Source organism: Vulpes lagopus, chromosome 9 (genome assembly GCF_018345385.1).
Source record: "Vulpes lagopus strain Blue_001 chromosome 9, ASM1834538v1, whole genome shotgun sequence".
Classification (NCBI taxonomy): domain Eukaryota; kingdom Metazoa; phylum Chordata; class Mammalia; order Carnivora; family Canidae; genus Vulpes; species Vulpes lagopus.
Window position 1 is genome coordinate 55511729 of NC_054832.1, and position 24660 is coordinate 55536388.

At 38.8% G+C, this 24660-nt stretch overlaps 1 long non-coding RNA gene across 1 annotated transcript; it reads right to left on the reverse strand.

Moving 5' to 3' along the window:
- Window positions 1–1857: 1857 nt before the first annotated feature.
- Window positions 1858–24416, reverse strand: LOC121498878. Its single transcript, XR_005989939.1, has 2 exons — window positions 24102–24416; window positions 1858–4051 (listed from the first exon to the last, which is right to left on the reverse strand). It is a non-coding gene; the product is annotated as an uncharacterized LOC121498878 (long non-coding RNA).
- Window positions 24417–24660: the final 244 nt, after the last annotated feature.

Genomic DNA, 24660 nt, shown 5'->3' on the forward strand with positions numbered 1-24660 from the left:
GAAGCAGCCATTGAAGGTGGATATGAAAATCACATTAGTGGAGGGGTGCCTGGATGGCTCAGTTGGTTAAGCATCAGCTTTTGGCTCAGGTCATGACCTCAGGGTCCTAGAACTGAGCCCCAAATGGGTCTCCCTGCTCAGGGGGTAGCCTGCTTCTCCCTCTCCTCCCCACTTGTGCTCGCTCTCCCTCTCTCTCCCCTCAAATAAATAAAATCATTTTTAAAAATCACATAAGTGGAAATAAGTATAATGTGTGTCTTGATGTAATGGTTATAGGACACTGTGGGGTACCAAATGAGTCTGTAATATATTTATTCAGGGTGGGAGGGGTGATCATAAAAGTTTTCACAGAGACTTTTCCCAGAAAGATTTTAAAATTAAATGTATCTTTGTATGACAGGTATTTCTAGTAGAGAGTGTCACAAGCAAAGGAACAAAAACCCATAGCAGCAGGGCACATTCAGGGAACTTCCAATACTTTTAGTTCTGTTGGAGTATAGAGTTTGGGGAGATGGAGAGAGATTGAAGGTCACAGCACACAGAGAGTAACGGATAATAGCAGAAGAGAATTGGGGATATTGACAGTGTCTACTCTGATAGAAAATAAGCGTAAGCCATAGGCGGTAAAGAAGGGAGTCTAACAGGGTGAAACAAGAGATTTCTAGACAGAGTTCCCAATGAGCGAGTTAGGAAACAGAGACAGTGGTGAGAATGTGATAGTATGACTAGACTTTCAGCAGTAGAGAAATTCAAAATTCTTCCAGACTCATAGAATTTCCATGGAGTGAGATGACCATGATAAAATAAGAGTGAAGGTTAACTGGAAATGAAGTGCTCAAGCAATTAAGAGTCTAAGATCCGTTTGAAATACCTAATTAATGGTAGCAACTGGGTAAAGGGAAATAAGAAGTCATAACCTACCTACCTGTATGCTTCTTCCAACTTTCAAAATATTGCAAATTATTTACTAGTTAAATTCTTTAACTTTTCACCCACCCAATACATTTTTTAATAAAATTGGTGCTGGAGAATGAAGTGCCTTATTTATCTTTTGACTTCTCACTTATGACAAATTGTCACATCCCCTTGTGTGTGTGCATGTATGTGTGTATGTTGTGTGCACACGTGCACGTGTGCACGTGTGTGTGTGTATGGTAAAGAGTGGTGGCACACTCCAGCCTGAGATATACCAAATATGGATAGAAGATTAAACCTAGGCATTTGCAATCAGACAAATGCAGTGTTTGTTATTTGCCAGGAATGGGTTGTTTCAATTATTATCACTGCTTTTCCAATAATGAAACTAAATCTTAGCAAGGTTAAATAAATTAGTAAGAACCAGGGCCATGAATAAAATATATGCTAACAAAGCCTCCATTCTTAATATTATACTGAGCTAATTACTTTATCGTTTAAGTAGGAATAACATCTACGTCATAGCGATAGAATTAAGATTAAAAGTAAAAACTAAGAGTGGTTAACTCCCTTTGCTTGGAGGTCAGATGTTTGTTTATGAATTTGAGTATCGGTTTCTGTTTTCTTTTTTTTTAAGGTTTTATTTATTTATTCACAAGAGACACAGAGAGAGAGGCAAAGACACAGGCAGAGGAGAAGCAGGTTCCATACAGGGAGTGCCACCCTGGACTCGATCCCCGAACTCCAGGATCACTCCCTGGGCTGAAAGCAGGCTTTAAACCTCTGAGCCACCCAGGAATTCCCAATCTGTTTCTGTTTTCATGTAGTCATTTAGTTGCCAGCTCATTCAGAAAAAACTTCATAAATGTTCAATGAGCACATTGAACCACAATGACTGAATTTGATAATGTATAGGCACAAAAATAATTATATTCAGAATGATAAACTTTCAAAAATATTTTATTTTTAAAAAAGCACTTTTTACATACGAGGCAATGTCCTAAATAAGTTATCTATTACTTAACTCATCACTATTCGTTGTAATATAATAAAGATAAGCATTATCAAAGAATCAAACAATATAAACAATAAGGGTCCCTGAACTATTTCCCATAAGAATTTTCTCTACTGTTTACCTGGAGTATTACAGATGACATTAAGTAGGATGAAGAGAGAATGTAAAAGTTGGGTTTGCTAATTAATCATGGATATGTCTGCATCAGGAGAGTTACAGAAGAGGAGAGTACACTATGCTGATAAAAATTATTCAATGTTAAAAAATTATTCAATGTTTGCAATAAGATCTAATATAGCAAAGTCCTAATCAGTGTCTCCTCATTTCTTGCAATACTCCAAAATTATAAAATCAAGTTTCAACTAGATCCGTTTTCTTTTAATTATATGAGCCTTTAAAAAATTCCCTTTAGATTTTTTTCTGATGGAGTGAGCTACAAAGTCATTGTTTTTGTCTATCCAGAACAATTTCCCAACATCGCCCTTATTCTGGTAGTAGATGGGCTTCCCTGGTCAAAGAGAGTGGACATGTAAGCCATGCCTGGCCATTCATGATTCCCTAAACATTTTGACCAAATGACCTACGTGATATACAAACAACAAGAAATAGCTTTGTTTTCAGGTTTTTCATTAAGTTGACAAGCCAGGAACACACGATTCTGTGGCTACTTAGGAACATCTTTACCAGCAACATGAATGAGGACTATTCCCATAGGAGGAAAAGTGGCCACCAAAGAGGGAAGCTGATTCTGAAAATGAAGAAAGAGAGACAATTCAATTAAACTAAAGCCACAGGTACCCACAGAGCAGGCATTAATGCAATTTCCCCACTTATTAATGCCATGAACAATTAATTTTCCAAATCTGAATTATTTTCTGTTTCTTACTATTCAAGAGGTCATGGCTACAGACCTAAATCAAAAACTAGTTTCTAATTCCAACTAGTTGGTAAATCTTGAGCAAATCACATATTTTCCCTTTGGTGAGAGCCTCCTTATCTAATGATCGATATGAACTTAATCCTTTGGTCTTCATTCCAATGTTCCATGATTCTATAACCTAAGGATACAATTAAATTAAAATGACTCTTACAAATTCTATCCTAGTTTTACTCAACCAGCATTCCTTCTATAACCATTTTCCTGATTCTTACCCTGTGTTATTCCTACCTAGTGGAATTGAGAAGAGAGTACAAAAAGAAAACATAACCAGTGGTACTTTGCAGTAGTTTAGTTATCTAAATGAAAGTTATTAATTCTCTATGGAAATGATCCAAATATGTTTGTTTATTACTAAATAGTTTATGTTATAGTTTACTCTCTAACTTAAAACCATAATAAAGTCCATACTAATTAGATTTGATTCAGAAAAGTTTATTAAACACTTATCCCAATGAAAAAAATAATTTACATATCACCCAAACTGGGTCTCTTTGGGTCTGATGCTTAGCGCTTTGCTCTGCACATTAAACACTCAATAAATGTTTGTAAATTAAATTAAATTAAAGGAGTTGCTTTTACTGCAGCTCACATGCCCTCCCATGATTAATGAATCATCACTAAGTGAGAAATTAATGAGTATGCTTTGCACATCAGAAAAAAAAGAAAATGTTCTCTTTTTGAGAGGGACAAAATTTCACAGCAGGGGAAGAAAAGAGGCAACTCCAGGAATTAACAAGAAAGAAGTTTGCAATTACAGCTACTGACATGTGGATAAACTCAAATAGCTGCTAAAATCACTACCTGTGAGCTGACTAGCTCAAATTAATCAAGATTTCACAAATCTCTCCCTCCATACAATTAGAAAGGAACAGAAGATGGAAAAATCTACGGAGGACAGCTCCAAAGTTAAGATTTCTTACGGCTGCCAGGTTTCCAGTTCCTTAGCCCACATTTCTCTACCTATCTCCCATAATCAGAGAATGAGAGTACACAGGGGGTCAGACAGTAGAACTTGGCAACCTGAATTTCAGAGAAGGCAACTGGGGATGGACCCCAAAGTAGGAAAAGGAGGTAATCCTGAATCCACATGTGGTATGTTGGAGAATTGCAGCAGATAGAGAAATCCAAGCAGTCAGGCAGGCAATTAATGGCAGGAAGATCCCCGTATAGAGCAGCTACTCCTAAAAGTGGAACATAATAATCAATGGGGAGCAGCGATAGGCAATTAGAAGTCTGAACAAGCAGGCAAACAGGAAAGGATGCAAAGGCATCTCGCAGTCTGGTGTTAGGTAAAATTGGGTAAGATTCAGGGAGAAGAGTAAGTCACATAGAATTTAAGTAGGAGACAGAAAAATGTCACATTTGGTCAAAGGTGATGATGCCACTTATTGTAACTGGGGCATAAGCAAGGGGTAAGGCCTTATAAAGGGGTGGCCTGATGCTGAGTCAACCCGTTACTATCCCAACATGCATTAATATTTCTCAACTATGAACAGAATTGGTCACAGGCCTGGGCCAGCAGAAAAATGATTGAGGTGGTGTCTGCCAAGTGTCTAGCAGAGAAGAAACACTTCACTAGCACCATTTCCTTTTTTACTTTCTTCCATTATTTTACTGGGGTGCTAGAAACAGAAAAATCAAACAACTAAAACACTCACTATACTTTTGAATGTATATCCAGTCCCATCAACACCTGACCACCAGGTTTCTTAGCATAGCATTTCGACCTTTTTATAGTTGCTGATAGCACTATGTTCATATGAAATATTATGTGCTATGAATAGACAATAAATACAGAATTAGTGGCCCTGAGAAATAATCAGTTGAGTTAATGAAAGGAAAAAGTAAGCAAGAGAACCTGGATTTCAGAACTCTGGCAAAGTAGCTCTAGGCCCTCTCAGAACATGTGAGGATGTTCACATGTAGGATGGAGCCCCCCGTTACTTCTCATGAACTCCACAGATGCTGCTGAGTATGGTTATTGGAAATAAAAGACTAGTTTTCATTCAGAATAACTTGCTGATTTACATAGGTAAAGAGAGTCAAAGGACTGGTTAGAATATTATATACCAGTGTCTCCTTTATGACTGTTCTAAATTTTTTGCACTGATACCCCCTTACCTTCCCTCCCTTTTGGATTTGATAAAATATAGCACTCAATAATTTCCTCTAGAACTCAGCCATTACTTGGGATCAGTGCCCAACAAACATGAGCGGTTGCAATTTTTGGTCAAGAGATGTGTGGGTGGAATATTCCTTTCAGATTTGACACTAACACTGACATTGCAATATAATGGCAATTAAGTATAATTCTGAAAAAAATAAGGAATAATGATCTACTGAAACAAATGCCTTGTCAATTAATTCTAGTCTAACAAGTTTTTCCCTTGCTACAAGTTATAGCCACCCACAGTAATCTTTACATAGTCATAGACTTTTTAGTGTTTGACAGTTTAGAATTCCATTCGAATTAGTTTTCTCCAATTATATTGGGGTTTAGTTATCCTTTCTAGTAAGATGCAGTCATCATAACATTTTTAAAAGCCAGCTTTATTCTTTTCTGATTAGGACATGATACTGCTATGAGAATTTGATTTGGTTAAAATTATTATATGTTAATTTTATGACTCTCAACTAAAAATGATGCAGAAATTTAAATTCACATTTAAAAAAATACTGACGATATGTGATGAAAGAAAACTTGTTAAATTTTACATGAAAATAGCTGCTAAAAAGAAACTATGAACACATTTAATATAGGACGTTGTAACAATTAGTGTTCACTCCTGCCAACAGGTTATTTTCTCCATTTATGATTTTAGGTTTTACAGTGTAATCATCAGGCCAGTAATAGCTAATCACGGCATTAAATAATGTTAAAATCTTTTACCAGCCTTATAAACATTTGTGCTGCTAGATTTTTCACTAGTTGAAAGCAACAAGACAGCCTGTTAGGTAGCTGAATATAGAGTATATTGGAATTGCGCCATATGCTGTTTCAAAGAAACATCTGACTTAGCTAAGAACATGCTTTTGATTTATTAGTTGACTTCTGTGCAGACATATGTGATTTCTTGATTCTTTTATTCGTGTCACACTTTTGATGCAATCAGCCCTCATGTTCTCTTCTCCTTTTCTTCAATTCCTGGGAGAAAATACAATCAATCACTGAGGAAATGTGGTAGGGTAACAGCCCTTTTTCTAATACAATTTTCCTTTTTTATCCTGCTGTTTTAAAATATATATTTTTGAAAGAGAAAATAAATGAGGTGATTTAGTGGTGATCTTCCTCTCTGCACATTTTCAAATTTGGCCTGCCTTGATTTGTCAATTTTGATATTGGAAATTGATAGAAAATGATACAATTCCTCTTACTTTTATACTAATCTGTTCCTTAAAAAAAAAAATACAGCTATAGTTTGTCATATCTTCCAGTAACTAGAATTCTGAAATAAAAATGGGGTTTGAAAGACTAGATGGGTAATTGTATATGATTCAGATGCCAAGTGGCAAGCCCAATACTAAAGATAAAGGAAGTACATTGTATTATGACTTAGCACTCATTAAAAACATACCACATACTGAGGAATAGTAATGCCCTTTACCTGGATTATCACAGGTAATGTTCCCAACAACTCATAATTCAAATATTGGCCTTAGCCCCGTTTTGCAGTTAAAGTAACTGAGTCTCGGGACCTACATCAATGTCCAAGGTCACACAGCGAGTAAATTACAGAGCCATGATTCAAACAGAGGCCACTTAGCTTCATGGCTTTCAAATACTAAGTTGTTCCCTCTCTTGTCAACTTTAAAACATGGTAAATTACCTAGATTCTCTCAGCTTCTGTTTCCTATTCTATTCTCTAAAGCATGAATAATATCATCTATCCCTTCAGACACTTGGGAAGAATAAGTCAATTTAAAACAAAACAAAACAAAAGTGTGAAGAGTTGAGAGCAGTAAGGCATAGACTTTTATGGATCTGAGGAAACCATAAAGGCTCTCTCTTTATAGGATTAAGTTTTCTTAAGTGACCTGCCCAGATATTCTTACAACTAAGAACCTTCACTGAATCCTGCAACTATTTTAGAACTAAGGCTACATACAACCCAGCTACTGCCCAGCCAACTATATTCTTTTTCTGACTAGCTTGAAACAGAATCTGATAATTTCTGTACCTTGAATACTCGTCTGAGCAGTCATTTGATATAGCAGGGAAACAAATCCTTCAAATTAAAAGGATAAGACAAACTGTTACCATAACTAAAGCTACTTAGGGCTAGCCTTCTGGCCAAGTGGCAAGGTGAAATACAGGCATAGTTTCAGGGATCCTATAAACAGACCAGACCAATGGATGAGATGGAGACAAAGTACTAAAATAAATATAATTATTCTCCTGTGTTCTAAGAAGGAAGGACACTGTGGCTACTGGTTTGGTTTATCCCAATTGAGATGGTTGGTGGAGATGCAGAATCAAAGAAACACAGAGGAAGGGAGAGATCGCTTTACATAATGCAGACACAAGACATAGATACTGTTCCCTCTTCAATCCATTATAAATAGGCTCCACCCTTATCACTCCACCAAAACCACTTTAGTCCAGGTCACCATGATCCATGTGATTCAAGCAAATGGTCAATTTTCAGTATATTGCCTTTTTTTTTTTTTTAACAACATTGAGCACAATTGCTAGTTTCCACTTGGCATCCCTTTTCTTGCTTTTTCTCCTCCCTCATTGGTTTCTCATTCTCATTCTCCTCGGCTGAATCATCCTCTTCTCCCTGATACTTGAATGTTGGAGTGTCTCAGGGCCAGTCCTTGCTTGTCTTTTCTATGTGTTGTCACAGAAATGAAAACAACAACAAAAACATGAGTGAGTTTCTAGCAAAGAGAGCTAAGGAAAATGGGCAAAAGTTAGGAGTTGACCTAGATAATAAGCTCATTTGTGGAAATTCTGAAAATGCATGAGAAGAAAGATAAAGATATGGAACCAGTAATTGTCTGAATGTCCAATTAACAGGATTGTCTGCACCATGGCACCTCTAACATACACAAAGTGATCTCATGATGATATTGCAAGTTGGAGATGAAGGCTAACAGGAACCTGAGAACCAGAAAATGAAAACTGAGCAAATGGGAAAAAGGGTCTACACAGGATCATACGAGCAAATGCCCTATGCGAATGAAGTAAAAATCTTTCAGTTGGTCAAAGTGCCTCAGAAAGACATCTAAAGAAGTGGTTCTCCCCTAGAAGGATGTACACTTTGTACACTTAAGTTACCAGCAACTGAGTCTAGAGAAAGAGACATGTCTCAAAAAGAATCATGGGTGTGACTATTAGCAAATCAAGCTAACCAGAATTAAAGATGCAAAGCTATGTTCTGTGGGAGTTGTACTGTCACCAGCCTGCACTAAAAGAGGATTGTGGCAATTTGTGATTTACTATGTCCACTGGTCTCCTACCATTCAGAAGCAGGAAGCAGAGGCTGAGAAAATCACTCTGTCCCCAGAGAAAGCATAGTCTCCAATGCCTTCTTTAAGTGTAGTCAAGGAGGATTACGCAGATGGAAGGGGACAGAACTAAGGGTTATGGAAAATAATAGAAAACTGGAAACTAACCAAAGAACATTTCTGTACACCGAGGGTAGAGAGCTATGTAAGTGTAGGACAAAATTGCAAAGACAGGATTAAATATAGAAGAATTTTAATAGGGAAAAATCCTATGTGAAAAGACAGAGAGAGCCAGATGCAGCTGAGAGAGCCATCAGACCATGATCTAGGTTTGTCCATGACTGAAGGGGAGAAAGGGAACACACTGGGAAGCATTCTAGACTGCTGTGCAGTTTAAACAAAGTCTAACAAAGCCATGAGGGAGTTGGTTGTCAACCCACTCATAATTCAAGCTTGGCCTTTTTCTTCTTGCTTCCATATCTGAATATTGTCATTTGTCCCATATGAATTATTTCTGATCCCCTTTTATCATTGGAATGAAAAGTAATTCATTTTATAAGTCAATGGCCACATCCTCGTACCTAAGAGGCCTTATTGAACTTTTAGCAACAACACCACATCTGGCACAGCAGCTTCAATTGGGGTTACTACTTAGTTAGACCTACAGTAGTTGATAGCCATTTTCCTGGATCTGTCTGGCTTCTGCAGGGGTCAGCCTGGGAAAATAACTTGACATATAATAGATGACACCACCCCTGCATCATCTATGTCTTTAATAGTGACACTAATCTCCACCATCCCCACTGGGATAAAATACTGTTTTGACTTTCTATTTTGACTGGGGGCAAGAGGGGGTTAGTTTTAGAGGTTTCTATTGGGCCTTCCCCATTATAATATCACTTACTCTACAGGCTAGGGACCCAATGTAGCAGTTAATCCTATTCCAAGTAGATATCAATTCTGATTATGCATTCAGGACTGGGGAAATGACAATGAGATGAGTCCATGGAACAAATTAACACACTGTGAGCTGGACTTTAGTCATGACTTTACCACTTGGTCCCATGGTTCCACTCCAACAGGAGACCAGGAGGACATGTTAGTCTCTGGTTATCAATGTCAACTCAGACCATGAGTTCAATAGTCCTTGTAACTCTTGTTATTTCCCTTTCCCCAGTGTACTCTTTCACAGATAAATGATGGTTTAAGTCTCTTTGGAGAAGGATAGAATTGTCATGATATATACTTCCCATGGGGTTGAAGAACCCTTCCTCTTAGGGACCTAGACACTTCTTTAGTCAATGGGTTATACACCTGAAAAATGACTGTCTCTGAAAACTGAGCAAGGGATCTTAGTTTCGTATTCTGCAGGGCTATCCTTAGCCTCTTGCTCTTCTCTCATTCTCTTTTCTCTTCTCTCTCTCTCTCTCTCTCTCTCTCCCTTTTTTCTCCCTCTTTCTTACTTATTGATGTTAGGTAGCAATATTATTTGCCCATGGGGACACATGCTTTATTTACCATCTCTGCAACTCCTGGTGACCTTGCTAGATTTTAAAAATTGTGGCCTCCTAGCTTCTGGTGGTTAAGCACCACCATTTGGCCTCTACTACTGATGGGCCCCACAGGACATCAATTCATGAAATGAGCACAGCTCTGTGACCACCTACTATCATTGCTGGCCTCCATCTCCCTCACCAGCACGTTCCTGATGACTCCTGATGACAGCACGTGAATGGTCTGTTCTCTCAACCCTCTCATGGACATAATCTCATGGTGGATTTTTTGGCCCTACTAACATTCCATCATGCTCACTTCTCCAAAACATTACTGCTTCTTTCTCTATCATCTTTCAGGCCAACTCAGGATTCCTAACTTACTGAGAGTTGGCTGTTATTTTTCTAGGGTTCTAAGAGCCACCACAGTAGCACACTGTCCCACACCTACAGTCTTTGCTATGGTGGTCATCTTCATTTCCCAAAAAGTGCCCCTATGTTAACATCCTTGTTTATTCAGACTTGCATTCTGGCCCCATGACCAAGCACCCTTAAAACATTCCATCTCTTGTTATTGATCTGGAAGCCAGGAGAGGTGATGAGGGTAAATCTGAATAGGGCACCAGTTTTCCTTTAGGGAGAGACTTCTGTAGCATCTTGTAGCACAGTTGGTGTCAGCTCTTTCCACTCAAGGAAGGGTAATCACCTCCACACATCTAGAAGGTCCAGAGGGACTGCAGAGTCAGCATCCTCAGGGATATCCAAAGATCTCTGCACCACTTTTCAGGATCCCCAAGTTTTCCCTACTAGGCCTCCAAGCTTCCCCTGACAGATCTGCCTTGGCTGAGTGTTCAACATCTCTGCAACTCTTACAATTAGTTCTCCTCTCTGCCATTTGACTGTACCTGCCTTCAAATATGTGAAAACCACTCAAGCTCCCTAGTTGTTTTTTTTTTTTTTTAAGATTTTATTTATTCATGAGAGGCAGAGAGAGAGAGAGAGAGAGAGAGAGAGAGAGAGAGAGAGAGAGGCAGAGACACAGGCAGAGGGAGAAGCAGGCTCCATGCAGGGAGCCCGACGTGGGACTCAATCCCTGGTCCCCAGGATCACACTCTGGGCTGAAGGCAGCGCTAAGCCGCTGAGCCACCCGGGCCTGCCCCAAGCTCCCTAGTTTTCACATTTAGTCATAAACCATTAAGAAATGGCAGGTGAGCCTCCATTATCCTTATTCTTCTCCACAGCCTTATTTCAATATATAGCCAGCCAACTCCATTTTTGTTTGTTTGTTTGTTTGTTTAAGATTTGAGAGATTGAGAGAGAGACAGAACACATGCAAATGGAGGGATCGGCCAAGGGAGAGATTCTTCAAGCAGATTCCCCGCAGGGAGCCTAACTCAGGGCTTGATCTCATGACCATGAGATTATAACCCGAGCTGAAACCAAGAGTCAGTGGCTTAACTGACTGAGCCACCCAAGCGCCCCATCATTGTCTTTGTAGGCATGGCTGCCCTGTTTTGGTCACCTGTGGCTAACCCTCCCATTCCAGTGACTTATATCTTTAGTACAACATTTGGGACGTTTGTGGCTGATTGGAAGAATGATTTCAGTTTAGTCCAGCTTCCATCTCATCTAATGGCCCAAAGCAGAGCCTGCTTCACAGGCATGTGACCTATGCAGGGCTCTGCCTTAAGAAGGACTCTGCTGTTTCCATCATGAAATTCTCAATAATTTTATATTTGTACTTGTTTCATAAGTAAAGTCCAGTGGGACAATGGAATATACAATGTGAGCAGAGATGAAGCAAAATGCATGTCAGCCTGTTTTGTTTCCTACCTCCCAATTTAGATATATGCTCATGAGGTCCATGAGCACAGGGTTCCAGTGTACCCATAGTAAATTAAAATTTAGAGAGACTTAAATCAAGTGCACAGTAAGTGTCTACAATTGAGTAAGTAAGGACACCAATTGTCCCAAGAGGCTATGCTTTCTGTTCCAACCAGAACTGCTTCAAACACAGAAAGAAAACAATGGTGTTTTAAGAAATATGAAAACCAAGAAACTTTATCATACTCTTTCTTACATTAGCTCCTGGCATTAGTGAACTACTTTATGTTTAAAATGATGACACTGAAGGAAAGGAAGAACAGGGCAACCCACATTCCCTTCTCCTTTCAGTCCTTCCTTACTCATCAGTAAGCCAGAGGTAGAAAGTGTGAAATAAAAACAGTTGAGTCAGTTTTGTGTAGTTTCCACGGTTCTAATTAGGGGGAAAAAAAGACATTCAGATATAAAATGCCAAAAAAGTACAATTTTGGTGATTCTACATACAAGTCAAATGCTCTTATATTTGCATTTAAAATAGACATTGCACAATACAGAGATGAATGGCAAAATTAATGCTAACAATTTAAAGTTTAAATTTCCTTTACTTAAAACATTAAATGGCAAATTAAAAATACCATGACAAGGGAGACTCTGAAGGAAAGGGAAAGGCTTTATACTTTAGTGCCTTTAATGATACTTTTTCCCTCTACTTTTTGAACAAGAGGCCTCATGTTTTCATTTTGAACTGAGCTCTGCATAATTACGTAGCCAGCCGTGGTCACCAGCTAGCTATTTGGCTTCTCCCCACCTCACTTATTATTAAGTGATTAAGTAAAAAATAGGTTCCGGCTGCAGGTGCTCAAGTCCTGGAATGTGGCTCCTGGCCTCAAATAAAGGGAGGTGGGGGTAGGTTGGGGGTGGTGCCGATGTGCAGGTTGATCTGTTGGGAGGAAGTATGTCATGGTAATTAAGAACACACATGCCAGAATCAGAGAAACTAGTGCAAATTCTGACCTGTTGCCTTCATGATCTGGGGCAATTTACTAAATCTCTGTGCCTCATTTTCTTCATCTATAAAATGGGATTGTGATTTATAACAATGTCTACTACTCAAAGTTGTATTAAGTGAGCTAATATACGTAAAACACTTTGAATAGTGTCTGGCATACAACTGGTACTATATAAATATTAGCCATTAATATTATTTCACAAAATACAGGGAAATAGCCTAACCTTAAGCAGAAATATGAGCCACCTATACTTTATTATATATGAGTATTGTTATAGGCTAGCATTATTTTTTCAAATTATACGTTAGAAATACTTTCTTTCACTAATACTACCTAAAGATACTCAGCTATGGTATATGACTTTGATAGATGAGCAGAAAGCCATCATGATTACCACAAAATGAGCAGTTTCTGGGCATCTCAAACTTAGGAGTAGTGCTCAGACACTATTTCAGGTACTCAGCTTGTAGATACGCAGACTACATTATTGCTGCACTGTTTGAGCTACAATTACCTGGGAAGGAGGAGAAATTTATGAAATTTTATTTCCTAAATTAAATGTTTATTTAGTAATTCACTAACCACATAGAAAAAAAAATAACTCACAGCAAAGCTAGCTAAAACAAAGTATCCTAGAGTATCCTAGAGACTCACCAATGTTTGGATGTTCCAGCACACACAGATCATACATTATATTGATGTAACACAACTTGGAAAGTTCAGTACTACAGAGAATAGAGCCTGAACTTAGCTAGAACTGGGAAGTAATGTTTGTAATTAGAGAAACCTAAGTTCCTGTTTCTCTAAACAGCTATGAAACTCTTCCATGTTCCAAATCCCTTTGGAAGTACGTGAATGTAAGAAGGAAACAAGTGCCCAGCCTCAATAATTAAAAATACTATTGCAACATTTATCTTTAAAGAGAGCTTTGTATGCTGGGAAAAGAAAGATTTCAACCTGATTCTAAGTAAAATAATCTTTAACAAAGTACACACACACACAAAAAAAAAAAAAAAAAAAAAAAAAAAAAAAAAAAAAAACAAAAAAAAACAAAAACAAAAACAAAAACAAAAACAAAGTACACACAGAAATTATTGCATTAAAAAACCAAAGCATGCATTTTCCCTTTTAGGTTAATTTCATTCTCCTGCAAAATGCCCTGGGCATTTTGATTCTTTTACTGCTGTTCCTATTTTCATTTCTTTGTGCTTTTCTCTTCTCCTAGTATACAAGCACTTTCTCATAAGTGTTTATATCCTTCCAAAGTGATTAATATAGTGTTACACAAGCAGTAAAAATCTCGTTTCATTGTCACTGGATTAGTGAATCTTAATAGGATTTTTTAACAAAGACATTTTTTAAATGAATTTGAAAGGAATAAATATAGAAATCAGAGATTAAAATCTCTGAATAATATGAATAATATGAAACAAAACACTTAGAGATAGTATAGCAATAGCAGGCCTAACTTGCTTGCCAATTCTTGGTACTACTTTTCTCCTCAGAAGTTTCTTGAATCAAAGTGCATTAAAGCTGTGCCTCTATAATTCTGGATAATGTCAAAGCCTAGCTAAGCACACTATCCTTTGACATTCACTCCAGTATCTGGGTCTAATTCAAAGTATTCAAAGTATCTATAGGCATGTGACAACTTACTCTTAGAATGGTATTATAAATTTAGAACTGGAAAGGGTCTCAAAACTTATCCAGCCTATAGTCTTCATTTTCAGATGCAATACTAAGGTTCTCAGGAGTTCTATCATTTTCCCAAGGGCACTCAGCTCAACAGAGAGGATGGACACAAGCAATCAAGTTTCCTTAACTTCAGGCCAACTCTTTTAACCCGACAGCATTGCCTTATACAACTTTCAGGATATTCCATGACCCAGAGATAATCAGGAGCAATGTTTAGTTATTAGATCCTTCTAATATGAGTCACAGGAAAAACAACGCACTAATTCAGAAACTCAAGAGAATCAGGACTTCTGGATGCTTCCCAGACTATTTAGAAATCATGTGAAATCCCCATGCATCTATATAAATCTTTATTTTACTTCCTACATTTTGGAGGCACACAAGAATATTGACTACAGACTGGTCCTGAAACTCTGATGTAATGAGTCAATAGCTCTTGTTTGAAACACCTTATCATGGTTTCCAGGGCTTCTTTTTGAAGCAATTCCCTGTCTCCAAGAGTCACTGCAATCCTCCAGGGTTGGGAGTTGGACTGGAGATGAAGCGATGCTTTGGATGCTGAGGTTGCAAAGTTTAATGGTGTCAGGTTGAATAATTGCCATATTTTTTTCTTCTCCTCTCTGACTTCCTCTGTTACAACAGTAAGATATACAGTACAAATACTTAAATACATGCAGAAAAGGGAGAGATTTTATAAGGAAATGACTTCAGGCTTATTCCTTTAGGGCTGGTAGAGAATTTGTCTGCCTGAGAGGTGGAGGGAGTATCCTCTCCTAAATTATGAGATCAAAAATAATGAGAAAAGGAGCCAAATTGGGCTAGGCTAAGAATTTAGGACTTAGCCTCTCTTATGGATGTAATTATGGTATTGTGGAAAACTTGCAGACATAGAAAAGATAGCTTCAAAAAAATACATGGAGACAGCATAGAGGCCCACATGTCTAAATGTAGAATTGGCTTGAAATTGCAGTCATACAGAATTGTCCTTTAGAATCCTAATCCATTAAAACAAAAAGAAATCTTAGAGGACATGTCAAACAGAAGAAAGATTAAGAAACTGAGGCTCATGACAGTTAAGAGGCTATCCAAAGGTCATACAACTGTCAGACACAAATCAAAGTCAGGCCTTTCTCTGTATTTCATATTTGTAATCACCTGCTTAATACTGTGGTGAAAAGAAGTCCAGCCCCAAAGTTTAAGAATCAAAATGTAATCTGCTTGAATCTATGGATTGGAGAGTTGTGAGACATGTCAAGGACACAGGGAGACTATGGGAAAAGAGAACACATATTTTCCTTTTGTCATTATTTAATGAGCAGTCCGTTCCTCCATCGCCACTGCTTTTGGCTAGGTATGAGCTATGGAAACATTTTTCCTGGATTCATCTATTCCCTGGAAAGGAAACTCAATCTGGCTTAAGAGAAAAAGTTTCTCTCCAAGTAATGATAAATTGTCTAAATTGAAAGCTCACACCATAAACAAATTTGAACAGTACAGACATCTCACAAAATTAAATTTCCATCTAGTGAATTTGAATGATGTTTTGAGAAAAAGAGAGGATAATGTTTTCAGTCCTGCTTTATATGACTTTCTTCCACAGTAGTGTTTTTGAAGTCCACTCCCAGGTAATTAAGAACACAATCATAATGACTTCTTTTTTTAATTTCTGCAAGCCCTGTTTTTAGTGAAATACTTAATGTGCTTTGAATGTAACCACTAATAGTATTGTTTTTACAAGGAAATAAAAAGGCTTGCAAATTTTGATATTCATGCAGTTTCACTTTACATACAAACTGAATACATCTAAGAAATTTAATCACACAAAATGTTCCACATATATTCCTATTTTTCTTTTGCATTTCCCTGGAACTAAATTTCATATATTCATACAATCCATACAGATTCTACATATTTCAAACTCACTAGTATGTTATCTCTATAATAGTTCTATTGTATAGTTTAAACTAAACTAGGGATCCCTGGGTGGCGCAGCGGTTTGGCGCCTGCCTTTGGCCCAGGGCGCGATCCTGGAGACCCGGGATCGAATCCCACATCAGGCTCCCGGTGCATGGAGCCTGCTTCTCCCTCCGCCTGTGTCTCTGCCTCTCTCTCTCTCTCTGTGACTATCATAAAAAAAAAAAAAAAAAAAAAAAAAAAAAAAAACTAAACTAAAATGTAGTTGATTTAAGCTACTAGTCAAAAAATTCAAGAATCAATGTTTTTTATAAAAATTATTCATAATCTTTTACATAACCAGGCTCCAACATACCTAATTTTATCTCCCACTATCCCTCATCCTCCCCCAGCTCTAGGCACTGTGAGGTGGTGCTTTCTCATCTGTGCCTCATGCTTTTTCACCATTTTTGCTCATCCTTCCTCTAACAGCAGCAAGCCTAAATCATACCCAGCCTTACGGAGTCAGATCAGATGGCTCCCTAGCACCCCAGCATTTCCTAATACTTTGATCAGGATTAACCTCACTGCTGGTAAACTCTTGGACCCTTTCCCTTTCTTCCTGCTACACCCATATCCTTTTGCCTTATAACACAGATCTTGAAGGAACAATTTACAAACAGTCTTACAACAGTTCAACTTTTGACTTTACGATGATGCAAAAGCAATAAACCTTCAGTAGACACCGCACTTCAAATTTTGAATTTGGATCTTTTCCTGGACTAGCAATCCTCTTTCATGATACTGGGCAATGGCAGCAAGCTTGCTGCCACAGCTCCCACTCTGCCAGGCAATCATGAAGGTAAACGGTCAACACAGTTGCCACAATCCTATGCCCACCCAGCCATTCTGTTACTCACTTTCAATACAGTATTCCATAAATTACATGAGATATCCATACTTCATTATAAAACAGGCTTTGTGTTGGATGATTTTGTCCAAGTGTTGGCTGCAAATGTTCTGAGAACGTTTAAGGCAATCTAGGAGAAGCTATGTTTGATAGGTTAAGTGTATTAAATGCACCTTTGACTGAGGATAATTTCAACTTACAATGGTTTTATCAGGACAGAACTCTATTGTAAGCCAAGGAAGTTAGTGGTTAAGAGTGAGAACTCTAGCATACAACCCGGGTTCAATCCTACCAATATGTTGACTAACTGGGGGTCTTGGTAATGTCCTTTAACTTCTCCACGCTCCAATCTCATTATTTATAAGATGAGAAAATTACAGTATCTATCTCATAGAGTTGATGTAACAACCTAAGAAGATATACATAAAATGATTTCAAAGGTGTCTAACATCAGTAAGTACTCAATAAATGTAAGCTACTATCAATTTTAATTTTATTGCTATCATCATCACTTGTGGTAGTTTTCACTAACAACTGGGAGACCTACAAAGTCATCTTGTCACCTCAACTCTTTTTTTCTTATCTGTACTAAAACAGTATTAATATCTTAGTATTTTTTTAATTTATTTATTCATGAGAGACACATAGAGGCAGAGACATAAGCAGAGAGAGAAGCAGACTCCCTGTGGGGAGCCTGATGCGAGACTCAATCCCAGGACCCTGGGATCACGACCTGAGCCAAAGGCAGACATTCAACTGCTGAGTCACCCAGATGTCCCAATATCTTAGTGTCTCTTGATGTGTAACAAACCACCTCAAAACTTAAAAAAATATTTCTTATAAATTCTATAGGTCAGGCATCTGAGGGGTGGCTTAGTAGTGTTCTCTGGCTCTGGATCTCTCACAAGGCTGCAACCAAGGTGCTCGCAGAGGCTGCTGTAGTCCCAAGGTTCTATTAGAGAAGACTCACTTCTAATTTCAGGCTCTAGCTGTTGGTAATATTCAGTCACTCACAAGTATTAGACCAAGGGCCTTAGTTACTTCCTGGCTGTTGGCTAGAGGTCACCCTCAGTTCCTCACCATGTTGGCCTCTCTCTAAAAGGCACCATACCACACTGTAGCTGGATTCATCAAAACAAACTAGTAAAAGAGAAGCAGAGATAGTATAAGCAAGAGGGGTCACTCACTGTCTTCTGTGATCTAATCCCAGAAATAATATCCTTCTCCCTACTGTCCTGCTCCATTGATTGGGAGAGTCAACAGATGCAGTCCACACAAGATTACACAAGGTCATAGCATAGTGGTAAGGATTCTTGAGGGTCATCTTTAGGCTGCCGACCACGTGTTATAAAGTTATTGTGGAAATTAAATGGGACTAATGTATTCAAAATGCATTGTAGAGTGCTTAGCCCCTAGCAGGTATTCATCTATACAAGTTTATTCTCCCCTCCTTACTAAAATAAAAGTCCTTGAAAACAAGGCCATTAATCAGTGAGCCCTGCAGTACCTCTGCTAAGCAGATAAGGCTCTCACCAATGACTAGAGGAACAAATGATAAATGATACTGACACAATTGTTCACATTTTAGTTAATACTGTCTCCATTTTCAAAAAAACAAAACCTATGTACCTTTTAGCAGGAATTCATTTTACAGTACAAGTGTATGGTAGGCAGAATATTGGTCCCCTAAAAATGCTCTTATCTGAACCTCCGCCCCCAGGACCCGTGTATAAATTGTATGGCAAACAAAGCTTTGCAGACATAATTAAGTTAAGGACTTTGAGATGGGACATTGCTCTAGATCATCCATGTGGACCTAATTCTTATCATAGGAATCCTTAGAAACAGAGAGCTTTCCCTGTCTGGAGTCAGAGAAAGAGATGTGACTACAGATTGATCAGAGAGATACAACATTGCTGGCTTTGAAGATGGGGGAAAGGGACCACTAGCCAAGGAATGTGGACAGCTCCCAGAAGCCGAAAAAGACAAGACAATGGATTCTACCTGAGAGTCTCAAGAAAGGAATGTCTGCTGACAACTTGATCGTAGCCTAGTAAGATTAGTGTTGGACTTGTGATCCAGAGAACCGTAAGATAATAAATGTATGTTATTTTAAGCCATAAGTTTGTGGTAATTTGTTACATCATAACAGGTCATAGAAAAGTAATACAAAGAGAAAATATGTAAGTTACTTAGGAGAGGAATCATACACCATACTCTCTAAATGTTCAGTGGATATATATGGTCATTGTATAATGTGAGATATTAAAAATCACTGAAAGTTAAAAATCACTAAACATCACAATCACAAAACTCTGGGCTATTTTTAATTTTTTAAATCACTGTATTATAAAGTCATTAGCTACCATCAAAAGCAGTAAGAATATAAACTATTGTGTTTTCACTTAGCAAACACTTCTAGAATACTTACTGTGTGGTAGACACTATTACAGACACTTTAGAAATATTAACTCATTTGACCTGTTTAACTCTAAGAGATGGTTACTATTGTCATCCCTGTTTTATAGACAAAGAAGATACAGGCTTCATTAGCTTGCCCAAGAATGCATATGTAATAAGTGACAGAGTGAGAATTCAAAGCTCCAGAATCCATGCTTTTAACCACAAGTTAGACTTCTTCTAAAATCATAACCTTATATGTTCCCAGTAAGTTGCTTTATATACTATTTTGGGCTTAAGCAGGATTTTTTCGATTGTATGTTTTCGGAGTTATTTTCCCTTTTCACCCATTTAACAGTTACCAAGCACTTCCTCTGTCTTGGACATAGCTGTAAAAAGAAATGAATAAAACAATGAGCCTCCCCTTTAAGAATTCACACTTTAAGTGACAAGAGACAGATATGTAAATAGATAATGACAAAAATAATATAATAAATTCATTCCAGCAAGACTATCTTTTTATAGAAACATGGGAGGAACAGAAGGGGAGGGAAAGGGACAAGCAGACTCTGGACGGAGTGCAGAGCCCCCACAAGGGCTCAATTCCAGGTCCCTGCAACCATGACCTCAGCAGAAACCAAGAGTCAGAGACCCAACCTACTGAGCCACTCAGGAGCCTCCAAAACCATCGCTCATTAAGGCTAGCACTTATATAAACAATTGTGATTACCTTAAATGCTACAGTAGAAGCACCTAACTGGTGCTAAGAGACACAGGAAAAGGAATAACCTTTAAAGGAACTGGGGCATGGGGTTTGAAGAAAGAGAGTAACAGAGTAACCTGTGAGTTTAGTACTTGAGAAAGATCACTCTAGTGAGCAGGGAAGAGATTAAGCCTGAAGAGACTTAGGCTAGAGGCCACAGATTTGCTAGGAATGGCTTAAAGTGCAGAGATGGTGAGAGCTTGAAATAAGGCAGTGGCAGCAGAGATTATTAGAAGAGAGGGTAGGGTTTAGAGTGATATTAGAAGGCATTGAGACAGGGATCTAGGGTATGCCAGGGGCCTACCTTCCCTCTCTACACCCATGAGCCTCCTTCAATGAATAATAATAGCAAAAGAGAAGAGTAAGAATTTAGCAGTGATGGCTGTGTAAATACTAGGCTAACGGATGCTGAAAGGGAGAATTTGGATTTTGTGTCCTGATGCCCTTCTAAGTCATTTGGACATTAACCTGGGCCAGTAGAGTCTGGATGAGGTGTTTACGGTAAACAATCAGATAACAGTAGAAAGTAACAGTGCTAGAAAGATGGAAGGCATACTGGAGTGAGGAGAAATCAGTGTCTGAGAAAGGAGATAGCACTGTGGTATATTAAAAGAAAAGTTTTAATTAAAAATTTCTTTTTAGTTTTAATATTTTAAAATTTTTTTCATAAATTTTTTCATAAAAATTTATGAAGAGCCTGAAGTTACCTAAAGGAAACATTTCTTTTTACAATTAACAACTGTTTTTAAATGTTGAGTTGTCATCAATAATTATAGCTAGCAATAGCTCACTTTGAGGAGGCACTATTCAAAGTATTATTCATATAGGGCCTCATTTAATCCTCAAGTGTTATTTATTACTAATTCAGTTTATTGTTAAGTGAGACCCACAGAGATTGAATAATTTTTCCAGGTTCATCCAGGAACTAGTAAAGGTAGAATTTGAATCCAGACATTGTGGTGCCAAATCCTGAACTTGTCACTATTATTACTAACCATGTTTAGTAAATCCAGACATTCAAAATTAATTTTTTACTATGTTGAGATTCAAAGCACGCAGAAGTGCTGAAACCAGACTGTAAATTCAAATTCTCATTTCACCACCTATTAGCTATGGGACTTCCCCTCCTCTGCACCTATCTTCCTATTTATAAATGGGAATAATAATAGTGCTTGTCTCCTAGGGCACTTCTAAGGACTAAATGAATAATGCAGAAAAAGAGTTTAGAACATATTACACATCCGATAAAATTTACTTGTTATTATCAACATTATTTTACCCTAAAGTACTGAGAATACTGGTAAGAAGCATTGTATATACTGCATGGCCCCAATTAAGATCTGCAGTAGACAGAATAATGGCCTCTAAAAAATGTCCATGCCCTAATCCCTGGAACCTGTAAATATCTACTTTACCATGGCAAAAGGGACTTGGCAGCTGTGATTAAGGTTATGGACCTTGAGATGAAGAGATTATCCAGCATTATGTAGGTGGTTCCAATCTAATTAGGTTCCTAAAAGACTGCAATTAGAGAGAAAACAACTGAAGAAAAGGCATGAGAAGTCAGAAAGATGGGAGTCTCTCAACCCAGCAATGCCAGCTTTGAAGAAGAGGGAGAGAGCCACAACCCAAATATGGATGGCTTGTAGAAGCTGGGAACATGCCCTCAGCTGATGAGCTAGTATGGAACCAATACTACCAGAGCAAGGAACTGGATTCCGTCAACCTGAATAAACAAAAAGCCAAATTCTTCCCTACACCCTGTAGAAAGAAACACAGACCTGTGGACACCTTGACTTTGGCCCATGAGTTCTTAGTTGGACTACAGAACTGTATGACAATACATTGCTGTTGTTTTGTGCTGTTAACTTTGTGGTAAGTTGTTACAGCAGCAGTAGTAAACTAACATAAGGTCTGTGTTTAACTTTTTCCTAAAAGACTCAAATATATTGATTTAAAAACTATGTAATATGCTAAAATGGATTTAACTTTTTTAAGTCAGCAATTTTAAACTATGTTAGGGGCATAAATCAATGTCTCCTTTACATTTCTATTATTAAATTCCTTAGAACCTAAAAGTTGCTGAAAGGCTAGAAGAAAGCATCATAAATAATATGCTATTATAATTATTTTCCTCTTTTCTTTATATTTAAAGAAATACAGTAATTTTTTTAAGTTCTCATAATTAATGGATTAATTATACTCTGATTTTCAACTAATATATTTTAAGCCCATAGTCAAGTTCCAATAAGACTCTTCATCAACATGTTGACAAGAATTTATAATTTCTAGGTTTAAACAATTAACATGTTGCATTTGTAGAGGTAAAACACTCAAAGGCCAAATACACTATGCCATGGTTATTTGCTTCTTTACTGTCTCTGAATTGGTACTCATCAGTTTCCAAAGAGTAAGGGCATGTCTGCGTGTTCACCTTTACGTCGACACTGGTTAGCAAGATTCCTGACCTCCCAGCAGGCTTCTGTTAAATAAATGAATGAAAAACAAATACATTTTTACATTAAGTATAGAAAATCGGAAGTAAAGCTTCCCTGAAATCTCACTGGAAAACTAAACTAAATCTCACTGGTTAAGATAAAAGTTGGAGCTTACTTTAACCATTTTCAACAAAAATCTTCAAATGTTCTGCATGCTGTACATTCATAATCAGATCCATTAAAAAGAATTCAAATATCTTGTTAGTTTGGTACATTTATTATTATCAATAGCTATTGTGATGTTCATGTGACAATATATAAGGTTCCATGACTTAGAATCTGCTTTCTGAAAATGTCTTCTATATTACTCTTTTTGGGGTACTTTTTTTTTCCCCCCACTTCCATAAAAAAATAAATGAAGCAAGTTATATCTGCTGACCTTCCTGAGAAGTCCAACATGGCCACCTGCCCTCACAATTACTAAATGAAAACCTTGGTCTTCCTCAAAAAGATTCTTACCCTCCAGAATAGCACCATTCAACAGAAATGCAACACAAGCCACATATGTAATCTTAAATTTTCAAAAACATCATTTCAACATGTCACTAATATAAAATGAACTAGCTGACATTCTTTCTTTTCCGTATTATATCTTAGAAATCCAGGGTGCATTTTACCCATGCCTCAATCTGGCGGACCCACACTTGAGGAGCCCACCGCAGCTCTAGAAAAACCTCCCCTCCTGTCGCTACTACTCCATCTCATCTGGACTGTTAGTTCATAAACTGGGAAGCATTTTTTTTTTTAACTAATACGGGAAACCATCAACATCACCCTTCTTATGTCTGCTTTTCCCAAGATCTCCTCCATGTATGCAAGACGACAAAACTGCAGGTATATGTTAAATTGTACACCTTTGAGGTAAAAAAAAATGAATTCGAACAGTCCTAAAATTCATTAATAAATGTTCTTTTATCCACACTGTTTCATATTCTGAGCCCTCAGAAAAATTATTTTGAAAAAGAAAGAAAAAAGCTGTCTTGAGGGCAGCCCGGGGGGCGCAGCGGTTTAGCGCTGCCTTCAGCCCAGGGCGTGATCCTGGAGACCCGGGATCGAGTCCCACGTCGGGCTCCCGGTGCATGGAGCCTGCTTCTCCCTCTGCCTGTGTCTCTGCCTCTCTGTGTATGTGTCTCTCATGAAAAATTAATAAAATATTTTTTTAAAAATCTGTCTTGTGATACCGCTTCCGCAGGATAGGCTCTGGAACAGGTAACAAGACAGCTGGGGCGGGGGGGGGAACATGAGGCAACCACCACGAAGTTAAGCCCTACTATGTGCACGTCCCTCGAGTTACCTACGTCTCCTGCAAGCTTAGGGCCGGCCCTCCAGCCGAGACACGGCGGTCCACACTGCAGAAGGGGATGGCATCGCGCAGCTGCACTGCCCGGTGCCCTCAGAGACGACCTTCCCTCAGGCCTCAGGCCTGGAAGTTCGGACTCAGTTGCCCAGGGGCGGGCGACCGGGCAGGCTGCGTTTTAACTGCTCCGGGGTGACGCACGCGGACCCCGCTGCACCCAGGCGCTCGCCACCCCCCCACCTCCCCCACCGCCCACCCTGGGTGCCAGCGCGTCGAGCCCGGCCGGCAGGGCGCCTCCCGGGCCTGCAGAGGTCCGCCCGCCACCCGGCCTCCGCACGCACGCACGCGCCGCGGAGCCGCCCGGGCCCCGGAACTGCCGCCTCCCTCGCCCAGGGGCGCGCCTCCTCCCCAGGAGGCCCGCCCGCGGGGCGCCGTCCACCCCGGGGGCTGCGGAGGCGCCCCGCTGCCACTCGGCGGCGCCTGTCCCGGCGGCACGCCGCGCCGACCCAGGGCAGGGAACACCCCGCCCTCGGACGGCCCCGGCTTCCCCGCGGCC